The sequence below is a fragment of the Anolis sagrei genome, chromosome 5 (assembly GCF_037176765.1).
Source record: "Anolis sagrei isolate rAnoSag1 chromosome 5, rAnoSag1.mat, whole genome shotgun sequence".
NCBI classification, from domain to species: Eukaryota; Metazoa; Chordata; class Lepidosauria; order Squamata; family Dactyloidae; genus Anolis; species Anolis sagrei.
Window position 1 is genome coordinate 160,366,322 of NC_090025.1, and position 25,711 is coordinate 160,392,032.

Genomic DNA, 25,711 nt, shown 5'->3' on the forward strand with positions numbered 1-25,711 from the left:
TCTTCCTTTGGTAATCTACAACCCTCCCTGGCTGTAGGTGAAATGCAGGTGGCAGGTGATGTTTTCTGAAAGCCCTGCCTGAGAAGCTCTTTAGGATAAAAAGGTGGTTTAGACATGTTAAAAGCGGCATTCAGCATGCATCTGGTTTTCTAATGTTCCCTTCAAGCCAGTGTTTCCCTAAATCTCAGTGTGCCTTTGAAAGGTGTGTGCGTGGGAGGGGGAGGAGGGGGGCGTCGTTTCTCTCTCTCTCTCCCTCCTTTTTCCCTCCCAAAGAAGAAGAATGTGCTGAGCCCTCTGGCTGGGAGCCAGGACACTCGGTGGAAGTATAAATCGACCCCATCAGGGAGGTGATGGCGGTGGTGGGGAGGGAGGGAAGGAGGGAGATAAACGCTGGCCGTCTTCATTAGTGGCTCCCCTGAGGAAGCCCCGGCTGCCAGGAGCTGTGAATGAGCCCAGCTGGGGAAGCGAAGGGAGGGCTGCCGGCTTTTATCACTCCCTTCAGAGCCTCCTGCGGAGAGGGGAAGACGAGAGTGATAGCCAATGGAGGACATAAAAATGAAGGCAGCCGGAGCCTTGGAGCAGCACACTTGCTGCCTTCCCATTGGGCGAGAGGGCATTTGGCTGCGAGGCTGCTCCGCCAATCAGGGCGGGCCGAGCTGTTTGGACTACTTGGCATGCTAATTGAAGGAGAAGAGAGGAAATTGGCCCCGTGGCAGCGTGATGCCCGACCATGCCAAACAAGCCAGAGTAATTACACTCCCCGCACCTTCATTATATGGGTTTGCAGGGGAGCCAGAGAGGAATCCCTCTTCCCAGACCTTTCCTCAAACGCACACACACTGTTCTCTTGAAAAGCCAGGTAATTTTTCAACCAGTCCTTCCAAGTCCTTTGCCTACTTAACCCCTTTCCTACTAAATCTCTTGTCTTCCTGAGTCCTCTGTGTTTGGTTTTGTTAGCTTGTTTCAAATAGGAGTTGTTTCAAATGACAGTATTTATTTATTTGGAACATTCTATCCCAGTGTTTCTCAATCTTCCTAGTGCCGCGACCCCTTAATACAGTTCCTCATTTTGAGGTGACCCCCAACCATGAAATTATTTTTTTGCTGCTTCATAATTGTAATTTGGCTACTGTTATGAATTGTAATGTAAATATCTGAGATGCATGATGTATTTTCATTCACTGGACCAAATTTGGCATAAATACCAGATACACCCAAATTTGAATACTGGTGGGGTTGGGGTAGATTGTTTTTGTCAGTTGGGAGTTGTAGTTGCTGGGATTTATAGTTCACCTACCACCAAAGAGCATTCTGAACTCCACCAATGATGGAATTGAACCAGTCTTGGCCCACAGAACATGACTAACAGGATACCGGAAGGGTTTAGTGGGCATTGATCTTGAGTTTGGGAGTTGTAGTCAGAGGTGGCACTAGATAATTTTCAATGGTAAGCATACAGTTTTTTGCCCCCCCCCCCCCCCAAATCACTGATACATATTTTCTGTTCATCGTGGAGTTCGGTGTGCCATATTTGGTTCAATTCCATCATTGGTGGAGTTCAGAATGCTCTTTGATTGTAGGTGAACTATATATCCCAGTAACTACAACTAGCATATGTCAAGGTCTATTTTCCCCCAAGAGCACCTCAAGAGCACCCCTGGGCAAAATCAACTATACTGTAAATGCTTACTTTGCGTAATGGGTTGAGCCACCCCTGGTTGTAGTTCACCTATATCCAGAAAGCGCTGAAAATTCAAACAATGATGAATCTGGAGCAAACTTGTCACAAATACTCAATATGCCCAAATGTGAACACTGGTGGAGTTTGGGGAAATAGACCTTGACATTTGGAGTTATAGTTGCTAGGATTTATAGTTCACCTACAATCAAAGACCATTTTGAACCCCACCAACAATAGAATTGGGCCAAACTTCCCACATAGAACCCCCATGACCAACAGAAAAATACTGTTTTCTGATGGTCTTTGGTGACCCCTTTGACACCCCCTCGCGACCCCCTCAGGGATCCCAACCCCCAGTTTGAGAAACGCTGTTCTATCCCTCCTTCTCAACCTCCGAAGAGGGGCTCAGGAGGGCTACCAACAGGCATTATTCAATGCCGATACAATATAGTAACATAGCATAAAATACAATTTGCATAAATTAAAACAGTTATAAATCTATATAAATAAAAATGTAATGTTCGTCTGTGGGATTAACATAACTCAAAAACCACTGGGCAAGGTAGGTAAAGGTAGTCCCCTGACATTAAGTCCAGTCATATCTGACTCTGGGGTGTGGTGCTCATCTCCACTTCTAAGCCGAAGAGCCAATGTTGTCCGTAGACACCTCCAAGGTCATGTGGCCGGCATGACTGCATGGAGCGCCGTTACCTTCCCGCCGGAGCGGTATCTATTGATCTACTCACATTTGCATGTTTTCGAACTGCTAGGTTGGCAGAAGCTAGGGCTGACAGCGGAAGCTCACGCCGCTCCCCGGAATTGAACCTGCGACCTTTCGATCAACAAGCTCAGCAGCTCAGTGCTTTAACCCACTGCACCAAACTGACCCCAAATTTGGACACAATACACCTATCAGGCCAACGAGTGACCATCACTCATAAAACACTGAAAACCACAGCAGAAGGGACTAAAAAACCAAAAAAAAAACACCCCAGCATTACATTACAACGCATGCGCAAAACCACACACACACATATATGCAAACACACATATACACAAATATATATACACACAAATACACACACAAAACACATATACACAGACTGGGCCACAGCAACGCGTGGCAGGGGACAGCTAGTCTATATAAATAAAAATGCAATGTTCATTTGTGGGATTAACATAACTCAAAAACCACTGGACAAATAGACACCAAATTTGGACACAATACACCTATCAGGCCAATGTGTGATCATCACTCTTAAAAACACTGAAAGACACAGTGGAAGAGAATTAAAAAGCCAAAAAACAAAAATTACAACACATGCACAAAACCACATATATATACGCAAACACACATATGCACAAATACACACACACATATACACACACAAAACACATATACACAGACTGGGCCACATCAATGTGCGGCAGGGGACGGCTAGTATACATTAAAACAGTTTGCCGGTTCAAATCATCATCCAAATCAATCCATTGCAGTCCAGTAAAAACATCATCTTCCCCAGCAAGTCAGTCTATTCTGCAAACGCTTGATCCCACAACCAGGATTTGAGCTTCTTCCAAAGGTCAGGAGGGAGGGGGCAGATCTAATCACATTAGGGAGGGAGTTCCACAGCTGAGGGGCCACCACTGAGAAGGCCCTGTCTCTTGTCCCCACCAAACGCAACTGCGATGGCGGTAGTACCGAGAGCAGGACCTCCCCAGATGATCTTAAGGTCCTTGGAGGGTTATAGAGGGAGATACGTTTGGACAAGTAAACTGGGCCAGAACTGTTTAGGGCTTTATAGGCCAAAGCCAGCACTTTGAATTGTGGTTGGAAGCTAATAGTCAGCCGGTGGAGCTGGTGTATCAGGGGAGTTGTATGCTCCCTGTACCCCACTCCGGTGAGCAATGTGGCTGCCAAGCATTGGACTAGCCGGAGTTTCTGAGCAGTCTTCAGAGGCAATATTACATATAGTGCGTTGCCGTAATCTATATGGGATGTAACCAGAGTGTGGATCACCGTGGCCAAGTCGGACCTCCCAAGATACGGGCACAGCTGGTGCACAGTAAGTCCCCCAGTGAATTGAAACATTCATAACTAGCTCCAACAGACAAGAGTTCTTTCTCCCACCCTGGACATTCCACAGTTATATCAACCCAATTTTCCTAGTTTCCAACAGACCTCACAACCTCTGAGGATGCCTGCCATAGATGCAGGCAAAATGCCAGGAGAGAATGCTTCTAGAACATGGCCATACAGCCCAGAAAACCTACAATAACCCAGTGATTCCAACCATGAAAGCCTTCAACAATACATTAGTCCCCCAGTCATTCAGTGTGATGGGTAGGGGGACTAGAATACTTAAACTTCAGGAAAATTTAAATTCTATATGAAGGACCTTTACTAACATTGCAAATTTTAAAAAAAGCAGAAGTCAATCTACTGGAGCAATTTATTTGGCAGACTAGAAGTGCAGTCTTTTTCTATCACTTGAAGAAGCAGTACTACTACCAACATTTTAGCACAGGAGTGCATTAGAAATGTAAGTACATAAACTGCTAAGAAATTTTCAATGAAAAAATCAGAAAAAATAAAATATAGGCATCTACCCCATTTTTGCAAGTATGAAATGCATGCGAAGTATGAGCTGATAATATCTAGTTTCCACCAAACTAGTGAAGAGTAGAGACATCACATTGGCAACGAAGTTCCGCATAGTTAAAGCAATGGTATTCCCTGTAGTAACCTATGGATGTGAGAGATGGACCACAAGGAAGGCTGATTGAAGGAAGATAGATGCTTTTGAACTGTGATGGTGGAGGAAAATTCTGAGAGTGCCTTGGACCATGAGTAGATCAAATCAGTCCATACTCCAGGAAATAAAGCCCGATTGCTCATTGGAGGGAAGGATATTAGAGGCAAAGATGAAGTACTTTGGCACATAATGAAAAGACAGGACAGCTTGGAGAAGACAATGATGCTGGGGAAAATGGAAGGAAAAAGGAAGAGGGGCAGACCAAGGGCAAGATGGATGGATAGTATCCTTGAAGTGACTGGCTTGACTCTGAAGGAACTGGGGTGGATACAGCTGACAAGGAACTCTGGCATGGACTGGTCCATGGGGTCACGAAGAGTCGAAAGCATATAAACAAATAAACAACAACAAGCAACATATTTCAATATTTTGCCTCTATATTCAGTGCAAAGGAGAATACAGTTATGAAACAGGTTTTATTGAACACCACTACCCCCAACCCTAATAAAAAGGATTTATAGTTAGGTATTTATAGTTTTTCAAGGGCAACATGCCAGAATGAGATACAGTGACATCCTCTCTTTTACATAATGCTTCCAGGCCTACTTATCACCCATAGACTTCTCTCCCTCCCTATATAAACTATATTTTATTTTACTTTGATTCCTATAAATCTATGAGACATGTTTTATTTTAGTTCTGGGACAGAAAAACCTTAACCTTTGCCTGACCTAGGCCAGACCTTTCCACTCCCCCCACCCCACTGTTCTCCTTAAAAGCCAGGTAATTTTTCAACCTGTCCTGCCAAGTCATTTCCCTATTTAACTCCTTTCTGCTAAATCTCCTGTCTTCCTGAGGCCTGTGTGTTTTTGCACAAGGGCCTGCTTTCCCCCTGCATGCCAGTTTGCTGTAGCCTAGATTGCTCTGTTTGGGGGGAATTGCATTTCTGGGTGGGAAGGTTTTTTTCTTTTTTCCTTTTGTCTAAGACTTGAAGAAACATATTTCTTGGTACAGCCCTTGACAGATTGAATTGTGATGGAGTTGCTGCCGGTACAATCCAGTTAAAGCTAGTCGCTCCTCCCCTCCCCTCCCCTCCTCCCCTCTTTCTACATGCAGTGGAAGGATGCAGATATGACAGCTCTGGATTTTGGAGTGCTTTATTCATAAATACAGGTATGACACTCACTGCCTGCCTGAACTCTGATCTCAGGGGATGGCAGAGAGAGAAACTGGTTGTGGCTTGCCCTTTTTGGTCTGTACAGGTTCCTAGGCTGTCAGTAAAAGGGATTCATGAGTATTGCTGCCTTTAGCAATGGGACACAGAACTGCTTAAGATAAGCAGAGATGGGATACACTGGGACCTTTGTTTTGTTTTCCTGTGGTGTGACTGAACGCTCCATGGATAGATAAATCCAGAAAGAAATTGGATTCTGTGTTGCTGACACAATGCAGGAATTTGTGCAGAGTTCAAAGTATTCCCTGTTTTTCACAACTGCCTGGCACTATCTGAAACTAGGCACTTGGAACAGGTGCTGTTGCTTCCTTGGCTGAATTGAGCGTCTAGTCAGCCAGGAAAATTGTAGCTCTGGCTTTGAATGCCTCCTTTTCCCTGTGGAATGAGGCCTGAGTGATTTCCTTCCAGACAGCTGATCTGAGAGTCCTCCTGTTCCTGTTCTCTTTCATTCCTGTTTCTCTGTGGGTAATTGGAGTCAAAATGAGCATGGAATGGTTAAACATCTTCCAGTGTTTGTCTTTTATTCTTCCCAGATTCTGGGTCAGAGGTTTATGCTTGTGAATGGAAGAGAGATTCCATCTCTAGAAATTGTGCCAGAAATATATAATGTCTCTCACTGTGTGTGTAACCTAGACTTATGTGCTATTCTTGTATGTGCACTGCAAATAGTGACAAGATGCTTCCTTCATTTCAGAGGAGTTTTCATTTCATTTACTTTCTTTGGTAGTAAATGAAATGAATTATGGAGCTTCAGAAATCTAAGACATTTGCTTCCTTTAGTAGTAAATGTCTTATATTTCTGAAGTGCCTTGAATTGCAGACATTTCTTTGCTGCATGCACTGATTTTTGTTTTAAAAATCTGTTTCAGTTGTTTACTTCAGAAAATTGAATAATGAAAAATTATAGTTTGAATCATAATTTTGGTTTAGTTATAATTTTATGAATCAATGTGGTATAACTCTGGAGACCAAAGTTTCAAATCCCCACTCAATCACAGAAAACCATTGAATGAATTTGGGCAAATTAAGTTCTCTCAGCTTCAGAGAAAGGTGAATATAAACCCTTTCTGAATAAATCTTGCCCAAACAATCCATGATAGGATTGCCTTTTTGTTGCTACATGTTGGAAAACGACTTGAAGGCACACAACAATAACAGCAACAATCATATACATTTCTATTATCCATTTATATGGATAGCCCCCCCGTTTATGCTTGCAGTTACTATGCAGTTCAATAAATTACTTAAAGGCCCATGTATTTTCTTGGGCAGCTAATATTGCAATCCTTATAGTTCTATGATACTACGAACCCACTATTTTACATCTTGTAGTAAAAATTCAGTGTTTTTACAACTGACATTTTGCATGCTTATTGTATTTTATCTTTATTAATACTTACCACAAACTTGTAAGGCAGACTAGCATAAAGGACATTAATGTCAAAGGTTGTAGTTTGTCTAACATGTCTAGGGAGTGCATGGCTGTTTAAATTATGAATCAAGATTTTTCATCCCATTTTCCCTAGCCACAAAATACACACTTTTCTGAAACTGATCTTAGAGCAAGTGGGGCAAGTCTTTTTACTAGATAAAGTAGTCATTTGTGAATTGCCATGTATTTTGAGGAAACAAGTCCCAGTTGTGAGCAAGTGTGGTTTAGTGGCTTGAGCACTGTACTAGAACTCTGGAGACTAGGGGTTAAATCTCTACTGACCTGGCATGCTTCTCTAAAACTTGACTGGGGGATTATAGTGGGCCATTATAGTGGGCCAACATGGTCTCAGGCTCTCCCAGCCAGGTACTGTGTTAGTGAGCAGGTGAGGGAGGGTGGCCAGAGGGGTGAGATAGCTGTGGTTTATAAAAACAATCATATTTTGGCCACCTTGGGTGTGTATACCTGAGTGTGAAAACCTGGGATAAACTAGGGATTCTGTTAGTGTATTGTCCATTCTGCAGCATATCAGACTTCCTGGCCAAGCTCACAGACCTGGTCTCAGAAGTAGTGTTGGAGTTGCCCAGGCTTTTGCTTCTGAGTGACTTACAATTGCAGTCCAGTTTTCCAGGTCCAGCTTGGGGGTTCATAGTATCTGTGTCAGACATGGCCATATCTCAGTTGGTTTCGAGGCCTATGCACTTGGCAGGGCATACCCTTGATATGGTTTTCAGCTCAGAACATACAGATCTCAGGACAGAGGTGGCCAATGTGTCTGGGTTGTCATGAACAGATCATTTTCCGGCCAGTGTTAATACCACAGCTACCAGCTAAAATGATCCACCCTCAAAGGCAAATTGATTCTTTGAGATACCAGTAAGCCATAGGATTCTATGGCTAGTTTAATTGATGATCCAGTTGAAGCCCTCTCAATAAGAGGAATTATAATCTAACCAGGCCTATTGGCATGATTGTTCCCAAGCTTTCTTCTCTGCATATATTGCGCTTGCAAATTCATGTCCAGCTGAGCTATTTAGAGTGGTGAGAAATTTTAACTCAGGTACCCTCCCTTCTGAACCTGTTGAACCTTCAGTAGCTCACTGTGATGGCTGGTCATCCAGGGAGGAGATCCAATTCAATATCAAATACAACACATTATTAATGCACGTCTCTGAGCAGGGTCCTTCCTATCCTTTGAAAAGAAGCAGTAATTAGACCACTGCTGAAAATGCCTTTCCTGGATTCCCTGGACCTCAATAATTACAGACAGGCTTTTAATCTTTTTTTTGGGCGGGGTGATTGAGAAGGCAGTTGCCTTTTAGCTACAGGTAGTCTTGGATGACATATACTTCCTTGACCAATTTCAAATCGACCTCAGAGCAGGATACGCAGTTGAGACTGCTATGGTCTCCTTAGTGAATGATTTCCGCCTTAACACTGACTGAGAGAGTGTATCCCTGCTGATGTTTTAAAATCTCCCAGCAGTCCTCGATACCATTGACCATGATATCCTTCTGGAATGTCTGGGGGGCTGGGAATTGGGGGCACTGTGTGTCAATGGCTCAGGTTGTACCTCTCAGGCAGGTTCCAGATGGTGGTGCTTGGGGATAGCTGCTCTTTAACAAAAGGAGCTGTTGTATGCCATGTTATAAGATGCCATGATTTTAACATTTACATGAAATGACTAAGAGAGATCATCTGGAGACATGGGGCTGGGTGCTATCAGTATGCTGATGACACTCCATGCCTTTAAAAACATCCTCAGCTAAGGATAGTGTGTCTCCTCTGAACAAATGCCTGGAGAAAGTAATGGGCTGGATGAAGAAAAGCAAATTGACATGGAATCCAGATAAAACAGATGTGCTTGCCATCAAGGTTGCTAATCTTGGAATAGAGGTGTATTAACCAGTTCTGGATTGGGCTGCACTACCCCTGAAAGATTGTGTTCACAGATTGGGGATGCTCCTGGATCCATCTCTCCAAATACTATCCCAGATAGATGTGGTGGTTAGGAGGCATATTATGGAAAGCAGAGAAGACCAAATGAGAACACAGTGTGCCACTTTCAAGAATAAAGGAAGGATAGTTTTTAGAAAAACAATACAGGCATACAAAGTTCATTGAGATGAGAAGGAGCAATGTAGTCAAGGTGAAAAAATCCTAGATAATGTTGGAAAAATGAAATAAATAGTTTGAGAAAGTATTATTTCATGATATATCCCAAGCAGAAATAGTTTAGGACAGATATTGTAGATGGCTTAAGTAGAATTCTTGTCATTGTTCTGGGTTGGATAAGAGGCCCCATAGCACACTTTCCAAGAGCTAGCTAACAAAAATGAATGGATTATTAAATCAGAGATTATATAATGTAAAGCAGCAATGCCAGTAAATTTGGTTTTTAACTTAATTGATACTCCACCTAGACAGAAAAAAATTAAATGCAAAGATACAGAGTGGGGGATGCCTGGCTCAATAGCAGTACAGGTGAAAAAGATATTGGAGTTCTCATGGACAACAAGTTGAACATGAGCCAACAATATCATGCTACCGCTCTATTCTGCCTTAGTCAGATCACACCTGTAATACTGTGTTCAATTCTGGGCACCACGGTTTAAGAGAGATGCTGACAAGCTGGAATGTGTCCATAGAAGGGTGACTAAAATGATAAAAGGTCTGGCGAACAAGCCCTATGAGAAGCAGCTTAAAGAGCTCTACATGTTTAGCCTGCAGAAGAGAAGGCTGAGAGGAGACATGATGGCCATGTGAGAGGAAGTAATAGGAGGGAGCAGACTTGTTTTCTGCTATCCTGGAGACTAGGACACAGAACAATGGCTTCAAACTAAAGGAAAGGAGATTCCATTTGAACAAGAGGAAGAACTTCCTGACTGTGAGAGCTGTTCAGCAGCGGAACTTTCTACCCCAAAGTATGGTGGAGGCTCCTTCTTTGGAGGCTTTTAAACAGAGGATGGATGAACATCTGTCAGGGGAGCTTTGAATGTGATTTTCCTGGTTATTGGCAGGGGGTTGGACTGGATGACCCACGAGGTCTCCTCCAACTCCATGATTCTATGATTGATGTAATCTAATATTTCAGCTTCAAGCTATTTAGTCATTAACTAATTGAATGAGAGACCACTCATTGAACGAGAGACCAATTTTTTTTTGCATTTTCCAGCCTATTCTTTGTTCAAAGCCTACTTCTCTTAGACTATTGAAAATGCTGCTTATGTTTTGTTAGTATAATTTTCCAACACTGAAGGATTATTTAGGTTATAAAATTTTAAAGCTACAGTACTGCAAATGAAAATGGTGATAGGTAGTCTTATTTCTTTTCATTCATGAATACAGTGCATTACATTAGTTAATTCCAAAGGAGAACTATTTTACACTGACAAGGAGGAAGGGCAGCTTCAGGGGGGAGGGGGGAGAAATTTCTTCTTTACTACTAGATGTATTTCCTTTTCTACACTGAGCAGCACTGCATAGATGTGCCTCTTCTTTACCTAGAAACTAAAATTTGATTTTCTTTTTCCTGGAATCTATGTGGGAGTAATATCCAAAAACAAAAGGTAAAGAGATGAGATTATAAGATACAGAAAATTAAAACTGAGAAGGGTTTTGATGTGGAAAACCAGCATTTTTTTTTCTCTTTTCTAAGCTCAGGCCAATGATAAAACAGGAGGTAAGCATTTGGGGGGGGGGGGGGTGTTGTGTGGTTTCCAGGCTGTATGGCCATGTTCTAGCAGCATTTTCTCCCAACGTTTTGCTGCATCTGTGGCTGGCATCCTCAGAGGATCTGCATTCTGTTTGGCTTCATATTTTGAACCATATATAAAACTTAAAGGCAATGTAACTTAAACATCATTTTGATGATTAACTAGACACCTTTTTTCTACTAATTTCCTATCTCCGAATTTGACTTTGTTATTTGGGACAAAATATATGCTGAGATCTGTGGCTGGGCAACTTGTGTAATTTTCGTTTTCAAATAACAGTCACAGGTTATTTGTGTGGGATGATTTGAATTCGGGCATAGAGTAGGAGAGTCCAGCCATTCCCCTACCTATATACATCATGACTCCAGTCCAAATCAGTCTTCTTACTGCCTCTTAAACCCAGAGATGAACTACTCTGGCTGCTAAGTGATGACAGGCTTTATTATCTCCCATGCCATGATTTCATTGCCAATTGTTTTCTTCTTGCAACAGTGAAGAAGATTGAAGATTGCTTTGGTAGCTATTGGATATTAGAGCTGGTACGAGTTGAATATTTATTATGCAGAATTTCAAAATCTGAAATTGGCTGCAATAATGATACTTTTGCTTTCTGATCACAGTGTATACAAACTTTGCTTCATGCACAAAATTATTTAAAATATCGTTTAAAACTACTTTCAGACTATATGTATAAGGTATTTATTTATTTATCGTGTCATCAGCAACCATTGTTTTACAATTCTAACAGAGCAAAACAAACACAGAGATTAAAAAGAAAAAGAAAAAAAAAGAAAAAAAAGAAAAAAAACCACACAGATTTTGTAAATTTGGTATTTGGTTAAATGTCCTTTGACCAGTATCTGGCCACTTGGAGTGCCTCTGGGGTTGCCGCAAGAAGGTCCTCCATCGTGCATGTGGCAGGGCTCAGGGTGCATTGCAGCAGGTGGTCAGTGGTTTGTTCTTCTCCGCACTCGCATGCCGAGGATTCCACCCTGTAGCCCCATTTCTTAAGATTGGCTCTGCATCTCGTGGTGCCAGAACGCAGTCTGTTCAGCGCCTTCCAAGTCGCCCAGTCCTCTGTGTGCCCAGGGGGGGAGTCTCTCATCTGGTATCACCCATGAATTGAGGTGCTGGGTTTGGGCCTGCCACTTTTGGACTCTCGCTTGCTGGGGTGTTCCAGCGAGTGTCTCTGTAGTTCTAAGAAAACTATGTCTTGATTTAAGTCGTTGACGTGCTGGCTGATACCCAAACAGGGGATGAGCTGGAGATGTCTCTGCCTTGGTCCTTTCACTATTGGCTGCTACTTCCCGGCGGATGTCAGGTGGTGCAATACCGGCTAAGCAGTGTAATTTCTCCAGTGGTGTGGGTCGCAGACACCCCGTGATAATGCGGCATGTCTCATTAAGAGCCACATCCACTGTTTTAGTGTGATGAGATGTGTTCCACACTGGGCATGCATACTCAGCAGCAGAGTAGCATAGCGCAAGGGCAGATGTCTTCACTGTGTCTGGTTGTGATCCCCAGGTTGTGCCAGTCAGCTTTCGTATGATGTTGTTTCTAGCGCCCACTTTTTGTTTGATGTTCAGGCAGTGCTTCTTGTAGGTCAGAGCGCGGTCCAAAGTGACTCCCAGGTATTTATAAGGTGTATATCAAGAATAAATGAAGTTAATGTTTAGACTTGGCTTCCATCTCCAAGGCAGGTATTTCAAAATCCTTCTCAAAAAAATAAATACCCAAAACCCAAAACACTTCTGGTCCCAAGCATTTGGATAAGGGATATTCAACTTGTAGCAGTAGCTGGAACACTTAATTATGCTGCTTTATGCTCACTGTGGGAAGGAACAGTTTTTTAACCTCTTTCTACTAAGCATTTTGGACTGTTGTCAATAACAAATGCATTTGCTATGGCTCATTTGCATATTGTTTTTAAGCCTCTGCAATCCCCTTGTTTTATTTTCCATTATTTCCTCTCCTCTTCCATCACAAGAAATTCTTTAGATGTTGAATTCCTCTAGCCCCCTCCTCTGCTTCTTTCATTTTTGTTGTTATGATTTCCAATGCCCAGGAGCAAAGAAAGGGAAAGAAATGAAGGAATATTCTCATCCTTTTCCTTTTATACAGGAGAGAGAACTGCAGGCAGGCAATAATGTCATCTTGGCAGCGTGAGAGTGGAGGAGAGAGATGGAGAGAGAAAGAGGGACTCCATCTCTGAAATGTGGAAACATGTCTGTCAATCCTGAGTGATCTGCTTACAGTGCCAAACATCAGAGTTACTTTCCTGACATTGTGGACGGGACTTCCCTTCAGAATATTTCTGTCATCCTCTGCTCCTTTTAGAGGGTCAGAGACTAGGATTAAATGGAAGTCACAGAGTCTTTCTATACAGCACCCCCCCCCCCCCACGTTTGCATTAGTACAACACTCAAACTAACAGCCTGATATGAAATCTCAGTGCAATGGAATGGAGGTAGCATCACTGTCGGAGAACAGCTTATTTGACTTTAAAACACATCCACACACAAGGGAAAACCTTCAGCAAACAGCAAAACAGCCAAAAACTCTGTCTCGGAGGAGGGGAAGGATGCATATACGAGGGGAAGACTGGGGGAGGAGGAAGCCTTCAAAGCACTATTTTTTTATAGAAACAAAAGGATAATAAAATGATATGGAATTATTGTGGAGAGTAGAATAGCTAATTTTGCTAGAGCTTGCCAATGTTTAAAATGACAGTATGAGTCACTCAGCATCTAAAGAAGGGGGGGGGGGGGAGAGAGATTTTAAAACTATTCCTTATAATGGCACAATTATGGGTGTCAGAGAAAGAAAAGAAAATTCTGTTGTTTTTGCACCATTGTGTCATGAGTTACCACAGATGCCAAAACCACCAGTAAGTCTGAGAGAGAATTTAGGGATTTTGGCTATTCACCAGCTGCTTGTCAACTTCTCATGAATACCACTCAGTTTCTGTAGCCTGAGCAAGTGGACAGTGGTCTCTTAAGATGAGACCAGCAATGTGTACAAATGACTCTCTCCCTTTTCACTCATTAAAGCAGCCAGATGTATTTTAGATTAATAAGAGACAAATTTTATTTATTTATTTATTTATTTATTTGTCGTGTCAGGGCAACCAGTCAATTGTATTACATTTCTAACAGAACAAAACAAACAGACAGACAAAACACAAAATTTGCAAGTTTGGTAGTTGATTAAATGTCCTTTGACCAGTATCTGGCCACTTGGAGTGCTTCTGGTGTTGCTGCAAGAAGGTTGTCCATTGTGCATGTGGCAGGGCTCAGGGTGCATTGCAGCAGGTGGTCAGTGGTTTGCTCTTCTCCACACTCGCATGTCGTGGATTCCACTTTGTAGCCCCATTTCTTGAGGTTGGCTCTGCATCTCGTGGTGCCAGAGCGCAGTCTGTTCATCGCCTTCCAAGTCACCCAGTCTTCTGTGTGCCCAGGAGGGAGTCTCTCATTTGGTATCAGCCATTGGTTGAGGTGCTGGGTTTGAGCCTGCCACTTTTGGACTCTCGCTTGCTGAGGTGTTCCAGCGAGTGTCTCTGTAGATCTTAGAAAACTATTTCTAGATTTAAGTTGTTGACGTGCTGGCTGATACCCAAACAGGGGATGAGCTGGAGATGTCTCTGCCTTGGTCCTCTCACTGTTGGCTGCTACTTCCCGGTGGATGTCAGGTGGTGCAATACCGGATAAGCAGTGTAATTTCTCCAGTGGTGTAGGGCGCAGACACCCCATGATAATGCGGCATGTCTCATCAAGAGCCACATCTACTGTTTTAGTGTGGTGAGATGTGTTCCACACTGGGCATATCTACTCAGCAGCAGAGTAACATAGCGCAAGGGCAGATGTCTTCACTGTGTCTGGTTGTGATCCCCAGGTTGTGCCAGTCAGTTTTTGTATGATATTGTTTCTAGCACCCACTTTTTGCTTGATGTTCAGGCAGTGCTTCTTGTAGGTAAGAGCACTGTCCAGAGTGACTTCCAGGTATTTGGGTGCACTGCAATGCTCCAGTGGGATTCCTTCCCAGGTGATCCTCAGAGCTCGGGATGCTTGTCTGTTCTTGAGATAAAAAGCACATGTCTGTGTTTTAGATGGATTTGAGTCAATACTATATGAAGAAGAGCTATTATTTTCACCAGTAAGCTATTGCAGTAGACTTTAACAGAAAATAGAAAAATATTCCTGGATTGCACCGTACCAGGTAATTTCCACGCACCATTCTTCTTCTTCTTCTTCTTCTTCTTCGCCTCCTCCTCCTCCTCCTCCTCCTCCTCCTCCTCCTCCTCCTCCTCCTCCATACTATGACTTTGATTTATCTTCTTATCTTGTGTTAGAACATTTTATTTATTGCTCTCTAATATTTTATTATGTATTTTGTATCTGTATAATTTTGAGGAATGTCAATTAAAAAACAAAGCTAGTTTGAATCTGGAAGTATTATTGTACCTAGCTTTACTTTTAGGGACATCCAACAGTGTGTTTCTCAAGAGTTTACCTTTACAGTACATACTATGTATGTGTGTGTGTGTGTGTGTGTGTGTGTCAGCCATGCTTACATACTGATTTATGTAAAAATAAAACCAAATAAAAATATGCAATACAAAATATTGCAACTGAAACCCTAATAAAATTTCTTAGGCTGTTATCAAAAGAGTTGGTGGCAGCTGGATTTCTTGGTGAAGGAGTTCTACAAATGAGATGCTGCCACTGAGAAGGCTGTGTCTTATGTCAGCAATGAATTAGGTTGGTGTGTTTTTTGTGGGAGTGTCTCTGAAGTGCTTTCAGAAACTTGCTGTGGTACAAAATTTTGTTATTTAAAGGGATTATTCGACCTGGTCTTTTTGAAAATAATGCTTTACTTTTGTGTTCCCCAGATGCCAGCCAGTTTTTAGCAGGATTCTGTGTTATCTAACACTTTTCAAATCTGAAATGACCAGGAGATTTAAAAGACTGATTACTTCTGTACTGTTGAGATTGATGGAAGAGGCAGTTTGTATCCATCCATTCTCTCAAATATGGTTACTCACTAGTAGAACTCTTTGCTTTGTGAGATCTGCTTAACCCCCCTCCTCCCTCCTGCTGCCATGAAGACCTAATTTAATTAGTCTTTGGCTAATTAAATTACCTTTAGTTTTGCCTGTCTTTGCTCCATCTGGAATATGGCTTTTAATGTTCTGTATTGTTCAGAGAGAAAGCAAGGTAAAAAGCTTATAGTGAATAAAGGTAATTTGAGGAAAGGGGAATTAATACATTTTCTCAGAAAAATGTAATTTGAATGCTGGAAAAATAAAATATATTTTCAACAGAAAGGACTTCCACAATAAAAAATATCTGGGTTCTCTGTATTAGTTGAGCAATGAGAAAAACATAAATATTTGTCATCTGAAATGTCTTTCTTTGTGTTTCTCCCTTCTTCGGTTGTTTTATGTATCTGCACCAGCAGTGTAATCTCAATTTGTCTGTATGGATGCTTTGCATTAGCACACTGAGACAAATATAAAGCGTGGTGTTTTGGGAAATCAAGAGGAAACTGCAGATTGCTGTTTGAATTTATTCTTCAATCAATATTGAAGTAAAATGCTGGAAACTATCCCCCCCCCCCTATTTTTTTTAAAAAAAATCTTTATATCAGGTAGAGGGGGATAATCATGGCTTGCTGCTGTTTTTTCGTTTTCCAGTACAGGGTGAGGAATTATCCTGTGAATAATCTTATCCATGTTCTGAGAATGAATGGAATATTCCAGTACATCAAAGCTACCAAGAATTCAGTCATTCAGTATCAACTGGGGAAATTCATGCTAATAAAAATATTACTTGATGATGGTAGTAAATCTAATTACTTTACTATATGAAGACATGCACAGAGGCCCTCATAGACACTAGCAGTCACGTCCTTGGGGGAAGAAAGCAATCTAGTCATCTGGGAGCAGAAATATTAAGTGAACTAATGCTGTGGTGGAAGAGGTGTTTTTGTAATCTTCCTTCTAAAAAAAGGTTACATATTGCAAATGTTGCTTTATATGGTACCATAGAATGTTTATCTTGTCTCAGTGATAGAACTCCAGGAAGACTGGGAATCTTTGAAACATAGAGATAAAACACAGTTGATGGTTTGCTTTATCAACTTACCATTGTTCAAGGGGAGAAGGAGCTTCTGAAAATGTCTGGCATTTCACTGAAAACAGTGGAAAACAATTTTGGACTTTCAACTACTCCAATTGTCCTTTTTAATCTTTAGCTTTATATGTTTTAAATCATTTTAATTGGATTGAGAAACATTTCTTTGAAACTGATGGCCCATCTACATGGCATTCCCATCATACATGGGGTCCATTCATCTTTCCATGCGAGAAGGCTGGTGAATGTGGCCTTGTCCTGTGTTTAAAAAAGTCATGGGATTCTTACTTTTCTTTCCATTTTTCTCAGTTCTCCTTTTGTAGTGTTGGAGAATAAGTGCAAAGCACTCACAAAATTGAATATATTTTGTGCATACTTATGCAAAACAACACATAAGGTGCTGGATGTAGTGGATGAGGAAGAAGTATCTTCCTGGAACCAACTATCTGGCTCCATTGACATATCAGAAAGAAAATAAATACACAGAGTATTGACACTGACAATTATACTATTGACTGTAACAATTCACAAAACATAGTGGTAACACAAAATATCCTGGTACTAAGTAGCATGCATGATGTGGTAAGAATTCAATATCCTGATTTCAGTTTCTGGTGTTACAATGAGGAACTCTTAACTAAGTAGTCTATATCCAATATTCCTTTGAATTTTCTTTGTCCTGCAGTGTTTTCTTTGAGGACAGCGACAGAGTCCTGATGGTTTGAAATGTTCTGCACATTGCTTTTTGAAGTTTGCCATTTCTGATGTTTGGATGGTGTCACTTAATTTAAATTTGTTTTTGTTTTGTAAAGAGACTGGCCTGTGTGCCAACAGTATTGCTAGCAGATATGTGGAACATGAGTAGTGAATGATACTATACTGATACTCTAGATCAGGGGTCCTCAAACTAAGGCCCGAGGGCCGGATACGGCCCTCCAAGGTCATTTACCCGGCCCTCGCTCAAGGTCAACCTAAGTCTGAAACGACTCGAAAGCACACAACAACAACGACAATCCTATCTCATCAGTCAAAAGCAGGTCCACAATTCCCATTGAAATACTAATAAGTTCATAGTTGTTAAAATTGTTCTTCATTTTAATTATTGTATTATTTTAAGTGGGGGGGGGGGTTGTACTACAAATAAGATATGTGCAGTGTGCATAGGAATTCATTCATGTTTTGATTTTTCAAATTATAATCCGGCCCTCCAGCAGTTTGAGGGACTGTGACCAGGCCCTCTGTTTAAACACTTTGAGGACCCCTGCTCTAGATGATGAAAACATGTACCAGTAGGACAGGGTAGAGGTTTGGGTGGGTTGCAGAGTTTAATCAGTAGTTGTAATTTTCCTGCATGGTTTTCAATTAAGAAGATCCCACCCCCACCTTCCCTTGAAATTATTCTATTACCTATTAATTATTTAATACTGCAAGTTGCTTCTGGTGACATGCTACCTGTCCAAGAAATGCACAGGGGTAAGCAACAGAAACCAGGAATGATCTTAGTGGCGAAAAGACCACATGCACAGTACGGAAGTGCTTTCTTTGTGGAACCAGGCCTCCAAGTCAGCAGTGCCGATAACACTGAAGAAAACAATGTAGAGGTTATAATAGTAGAGCTTAGTAACATCACAATTACCTCTATGTACAAGTCCCCAAATTAAGAGTTTTGTTTCTCCTCTACTGAGAACTTTGATAGGCAACAAAGGGTGGTATTAATTGGTGAATTTAACAGCCATAGCCACATATGGGTCTATGCACAGGAGGATAAAAATGAAGAGGCTGTTCTTTCCTGGGCTGAATTGCATAAACTATTGCTTATTCATGATAGCAAGCTCCCACCATCTTATAACAGTGGGAAATGGCACCAAGGACATAACCCAGACCTTCTGTTTGTGAGTGACAGTATTGTGCAAGAATGCACTAATAAATATTTTTTTTAAAATCCAAAGCTTTATTGTACCCTGCCAACATCTCCCCAAAGGGACTTGGGGCAGCTCACAGAAAAACACTAAATACTGCAACAATATACAGATAAATTAGTGGGATCACCAATACCAAACACACAGTATCAGCTGATAATATGCTTTTTGCATCCAGTTATAAGAGCTCAGAAAGTTCAGTTTAAATGAAGATTCAGCTTCAGAAAGGCGGATTGGTCTAAATTTTCTTATATGTTAGATGACAAGATTATATCGGTCACCCCAATCCCTGAGGAATATGAGCACTTTATAGAAAATGTAAAAACCTACTCACAGGTTTCTGTAACTGAGAGGCTGTAGGATGCACTATCTTCAGGGTATTACTCCTGATATACGTAACTATCTTGTTTGAAGATTATTACAGGCTCCGTGATGAAGACCCAATTCTTGAGCAAACTCTTCAGGCAGTGCAGAGCATTCTGTCCTCCATCTCTGAAGCCTAGAAAGAACAGTAGATCAAGTTGATAATAGAAGTTGATATGGGCAGGATGTGGAGATTGTTAAGGTGGGTTAAGCAATGATCCTTCACAAAATAATACCCATGACAAAATAAAGGCAGATCAGATAGCGCAACAACTTCTAATGAATGGGAAACCCAACCTTGTCACCAAACTAGGGAGGAAACCAATAGTCAGACAATCAGATAATGAGAACAACAATCTTTATGAACCTTTTACATCTACTGAATTGGAAACTGCTCTCAGGGTAAAAATGGCAAAGCAGTTGGCCTAGACAATCTACGGATGGAATACATTAAGAACTTTGGCCCCAAAGTGAGGTTCTGGCGGCTGAAGCTGATGAACAACTGCATTGCATTCTGTCAGATCCCTAAAATCTGGAGGAAAGCAAGAGTCATAGTCATTTTGAAACCAAGCAAAGACCGTAATGATCCAAAAAGCTATAGACCAATCTCCTTGTTGTGCCATCTTTATATAGTTCTGGAAAGACTTATTCTGCATAGAATTACGGAAAAAATAGACCCATGGTTGATTCCACAACAAGCAGGTTTCAAGAAAGGGTTCACAAGTATTGAACCTGACTCAACACATAGAAGATGGTTTTGAAAGGCAGCAGATTACAGAAGCTGTCTTCATAGACCTGTCAGCAGCTTATGATACTGTACATTATCGCCGTATCCTGAGAAAAATTTATAATATCACAAAGGATTACCACCTTACCCATTTAATAAGTAATCTGCTACAAAATAGGAACTTTTTTTTGTTGAGTTCCAGGGTTAGAGAAACAGATGGCAAAAACAAAATAATGGCCTGCCTCAAGGGAGCATGTTTGCTCCATCAATGTTTAATATTTACACAAATGACCATCTACAGCCAGAAGGGACAGAGAGTTTAATCTGTGCTGATGATCATGCCATCACCGCTCAAGCAGGGAGCTTTGAAATGGTTGAACAGAAGCTCTTTGAAGCTTTCGGTGCTCTTACTGCCTATAACAGGGAAAACCAGCTGATTCCTAATCCATCTAAAACACAGACATGTGCTTTTCGTGTTAAGAACACACAAGCATCTAGAGTTCTGAGGATTACCTGGGAAGGAATCCCACTAGTGCATTGCAGCACACCATAATACTTGGGAGTGATTCTAAACCATGGTCTGACTTACAAGAAGCACTGCTTGATTATCAAGCAAAAAGTGGGTGCTAGAAATAATATCATACAAAAGCTCACTGGCACAACTTGAGGGGGTCACAACCAGATACAGTGAAGACATCTGCCCTTGCTCCTTGTTATTCTGCTACTGAATAGGCATGGACAGTGTGGAATACATCTCACCATGCTAAAACAGTGGATTTGGCTCTTAATGAGACATGCCACATTATCACAGGATGTCTACCACTGGAGAAATTATACTGTTTAGCCGTTATTGCACCACCTGATATCTGTCGGGAAGTAGCAGCCAGTAATGAAGGGACCAAGACATTGACTTCTCTGGGCCATTCCCTGATCGGATATCAGCCAGCATGCCAACATCTTAAATCAAGAAATACCTTTCTAAGATCTACGGAGATACTCACAGGAACACTTCTGGTACCACAAGAGGTGGAGCCAAGCTTAAGAAATGGGGCTACAAAGTGGAGTCCACGACATGCAAGTGTGGAGAAGAGCAAACTACAGACCGGTTCCTGCAACGCAATCTGAGCCCTGCCACATACACAATGGAAGACCTTCTTACAGCACCAGCAAAGGCACTCAAAGTGTTTTTTTATAAATCATAACCGTATTCTCAGCTCGATTCTGACACAATAAATAAATAACTATTGAATACTATTAGAAAAGGAAAAAGGCACCAGTGCTAGCAGTCTAGGGTCTTTAAGTTACAAATATGCTAATTAGGCACACCAAATTAGCATACCTCAATTGCATAACATCTAGCACATGCTTTATCTTTATAATTTGGAAGATGTGAGATGTGTGTGTGTGTGTGTATGTATAGGTACAGATATAGATATATTGTTTCGTTTTCATGACAGCCAAGACATAAAAAGATAGATGAGGTGGAAGAATGGTAGGCTAGATGAAGGACAAGAAGATAAAGGCATTTCACTGTTGAGTGTTGTTTCGTTATTATAACACATTTCAAAGTGGTTTAAGGCTTGCTCCTGACGGGTGGAATGCCTTTATACTCCCGTGTGCCTGGAATATATCTTCTTCCACTTGGTTTTAATGTTCTGGTGTTCAAGTCTGCTTGGAAGCCCTATTTTTTATCTCTAGAAGCCTTATCCCAATTTCAGATTTTTAGGGAAAGGATGGGTTTGCTTAGTAGCAGCACATGTTCAAAGATGCTTTCCCCCTATTTGGAAATGTTTTGAAGATTAATTCCGATACACAGCAAACCCTGAGTAAAAATATAGCCCGATCTCTGCAATTTTATTTATAACTGCGTAGTTTTTGCTAGATTTGAGTCTGTGCTTAGGATTCTGTTTATAAGGTTCTTGTGGGTTTTTTCGGGCTATAGGGCCATGTTCTAGAGGCATTTCTCCTGACGTTTCGCCTGCATCTATGGCAAGCATCCTCAGAGGTAGTGAAAGTTACCTGGGAAGGCCAAAAGCTTGAACACTGTCCCCATCCTAAACATCTCAGTTTCTGTTTATGTTTCTATATCAGTTGATAAAAATTGGCCAGTGCTTCCCATAGAATTGGAAACTTTCCTCTTCCTTGTTTGGAACCACCCCTGCTCCCTAAAACTCTTCCCTGTATGGTTAAGAAAGTATCTGGAGCAGATTTTTGGTGTCATAGACTGTTGGAGGGGGAGTAGAAGAAAGTCCTGATTCTAGTGTTGAACATAGAAATACAAGCAAATTTCAATTTGTGTTGCTCCAGTTCACAGCATGTCAAATTTACAGTATTTCTCTGGGAATAAATAAATGTAAGAAACTTTAATATTGGAGTTCTCGTGTGGTTGGGAGTTGTTATTGCTTACTGAGATGGCGGGTGAGCAATTGAAGTCTACTTTTTTCCACTTGACAAGTCAGGTGTAGAATGTTCAGCAGGATATGTGCCTTTTCTTCTGTTGTGCTGTCTGCACTGCTGCAGAAGAGACAACAGAAGATTGTCATTGCCACCTGGGCTGTCTGCTGGAGAAGGCTCAGCATAATAATACAGTTCTTACCAGTTTTTTCTCTGTTGCCATTCTCCTCTGGACACTGGCTGCCAGTTAGTTTCTGGGCAAAGTAGAAGGTGTTGGTTTTGACCTTTAAAGCCGTACATGGTTTGGGTCCAGGTTACCTAAAGGTAACCCTGCTAAGACACAAGTGTGTGCTTTCCACCTATGTAACTGTGAAGCCAACAGGAAATTAAAAGTTACCTGGGAAGGCCAAAAGCTCGAACACTCTCCCCATCCTAAACATCTCAGTGTCACCTTAGATTGAACACTAACATTTAGAAAATACTGTATGAACACCAAACACAAAGTAGCTGCACGCAATAACATCCTGCGGAAACTTACTGGTAGTGCATGGGGTGCAAACCCAAAATTAATAAGAACATCAGCCCTGGCCTTGGCTTATTCAACTGCTGGGTATTCCTGCCCTGTTTGGCACAAGTCAGCCCACGTGAAGCAGGTGAATATAGCACAGAACGAAATATGTAGAATAATCACAGGATGTCTCAAACCTACACCTGTTGATAGACTCTATAAGCTAGCTGGCATATCCAGCCCCCCCCCCCCCCCGCCCCATGTGTGATGGGAAGTTGCTGCTAACTGTGAGAGAAATAAGGTTGAACACAGTGAAAGCCATCCACTGCATGGCTATCAGCCTTCTCCCAGTAGACTCAAATCAAGGAAAAATTTCACGAGAACTACCACTCCTCTTAATGTTCCCCCAGTAACAGCAAGATTATCCCTCTGGGAAGCTAAACCATGAAATCCCAAATGGATGGCCCCCCATGAGTGTTTGCCTCCAGGGGCAAAGCATGAATGGGCAACTTGGAAGTCCCTGAACAGATTCGGAAGTGGAGTGGGCAGATCAAAAGACAACCTGTCAAAATGGCACTACCTAGAAGAATCCTCTACCTTGTGCAGCTGTGGAGCAGAACAAAAAACTCCTCATCTGTATGCATGCCCACAGTGCTCTGCCCAGGGGCGGCTCAATCCATTACGCAAAGTAAGCATTTTCAGTATAGTTGATTTTTCCCAGGGGCGCTCTTGAGGCTTTCTTGGGGGAAGATAGACCTTGACATATGGGAGTTGTAGTTATTGGGATGTATAGTTCACCTAATGGAATTGAACCAAATATGGCACACAGAACTCCCATGACAAACAGAAAATATATATCAGTGATTGGTTGGGGGGGGGGGGCAAAATACTGTTTGCTTACCATTGAAAATTACCTAGGGCCGCCCCTCCGCCTCATGCACAGAGGAAGAATTGTTTAAAGTTACAGACAATGAGGTCACTGTTGCTCGTTTTTGGTCTAAAATTTTTTAGCCGCTTGTGTCTATTTTATCAGTTCAATACTTGATTAATTATGCAATGCTTTTGACACAAAATAAATAAATAAAAACCTAAAAGATCCCCTTCTCCTATAAAATCCGCCCCACACACTTTGGTCTTCTGCGGGGCGTCTGCTCCAACCAGCCAGAACCTGACTGGCAACTACCACCCAGAGGACCTTTTCATCGGCTATCCCATAACAGTGGAATGACTTGCTGGAATGAGCTGTCGGAATTTAAAAACCATGTAAAGACCTATCTCTTCTGGCAGGGCTACCCAGACAGTCTTTACACATGAATTTTAAGTGTCCTTTGTTTGATCTCTGTTTTGTGTGTTTTAGTATATATTTTGTAGAGATATATTTTGGTATGTAACTTTTATGGAGGTACATTTTCATGTGTGTATTTGTAGTGCTTTTGCTGTGCTTATGTATTTTAATTGTTTTGTAACCCACCTCGAGCCATGAGGAGTGGTGGATAAGAAATAAAATTATTATTATTAATAGTAAACCAGCTAGCTCACCCAAAAGAACTCTTATGGGTTTAGCGTTTCTTTTCTGACCCCTCTTGAAAGCATCTGCCATGTTCTCTTGCCTGGAAAGAACCAATGAGTTATGCTTTGAAACTCTTTAAAATTGAAATGTTAACTTTGTGGCTATCTTAACTGTTGGAATGCATTCCCTGGTCTCCAATGATTTCCTATGGAATGGTTCTCCCCCTTTACGTCAGCCTCTATTTACATCAGATGCTCAGAAATACAAACACAACATACATTGATTTGTGCAAATATGCTAGTGGCTTTTGGCAACTGCTCTCCTCAGGTTTTCTAATATATTAGTTAAGGTGTCCAAAAACGTTGGAATCACTGACCAAGAACAGGAAGTTAAGAAGTTCTGCTAAAAGAGGAACAAAGAGTTCCTTCATTGCTTCTCTTGCTTTGTCAGTCAAATCAGAGATACTTCCCTTCGGGACCAGAACATAATGATTGGATGAGATAGAAGAATGCTATTATCTCACACAATGTGTCTTCTTCCTCTCGGTCCTAGTGTTCCGGTATTCCCATGTGCTTAGATGAAAACCATTTTCCTATGTTTTTCTCAATCCATAGGGACAGAGTATATACTTACAAGGCTAGAAGCTAAACGAATAGTGTTTAAAACTTGTAATCCATGTAATATCTGCATTGTAGAGCAATATGGCTCCTTTTTTGTTATGTGTACATTTTAGAAGTTGTATTCAGAAAAAATAGTTCTAATTGATTATGCTGTCTACTTTTTCCATCTTGCTCCATAGAGATGGTATATTTTGGGTGAAAAGTAAGAAGTGACACTGAAAGAGGAAAACAGAAGTAAAATTAAATCCATGCCAATAAATGTGTCAATGGTTATTCCATCATTATGACTTCCATGCATGATATAGACTTTGGGCTGTTTTCTGCATACACCATTCAGGTAATCCCAAGTGGATAGTAGGATGTCAGAGCAATTGTTAAACATCAATGCAATTGTCCACATACCCAACATGGCTTGATTTTATGAATCTTTATCTGTATGGATGTCTTACAAATGGATTTTATAAGACATCTTCTGAGGGAAATAGGCACAATATTGTTGTGTCAGGCTACACTTGCATTCAGAATATTGTATGATCAAGGAAATCTCCTAAATTTTCAGGCTCAATATGTGGTAGATTATAAGTTTGTTTGTTTTTTTTAAGAATGCACCAGGTACAAATATTTGATTGAATGGGAAGTAGAGGGGTTTTTTTGTAACAGAAGCTGAACCAGTTCTGAATTTCCAGAGATTGAGAAGCATGGCTTATTGTTTCTGAGACT

General features: G+C 41.3%; 1 protein-coding gene across 4 annotated transcripts in view; it reads left to right on the forward strand.

Moving 5' to 3' along the window:
- The window catches only part of TCF20 (transcription factor 20), a 213,710-nt gene that overhangs the window by 64,790 nt on the left and 123,209 nt on the right, over window positions 1-25,711 (forward strand). Inside the window, exon 1 of one of the 4 annotated variants that reach the window (XM_060777159.2) lies at window positions 5,530-5,610. The exons of 2 other annotated variants lie outside the window; for them this stretch is intronic. The gene's annotated coding sequence lies outside the window, so the exon portion shown is untranslated. Of the gene's footprint in view, window positions 1-5,529; window positions 5,611-25,711 lie in introns of those variants that run through there. One more of the 4 variants, XM_060777160.2, reaches the window with a different exon arrangement.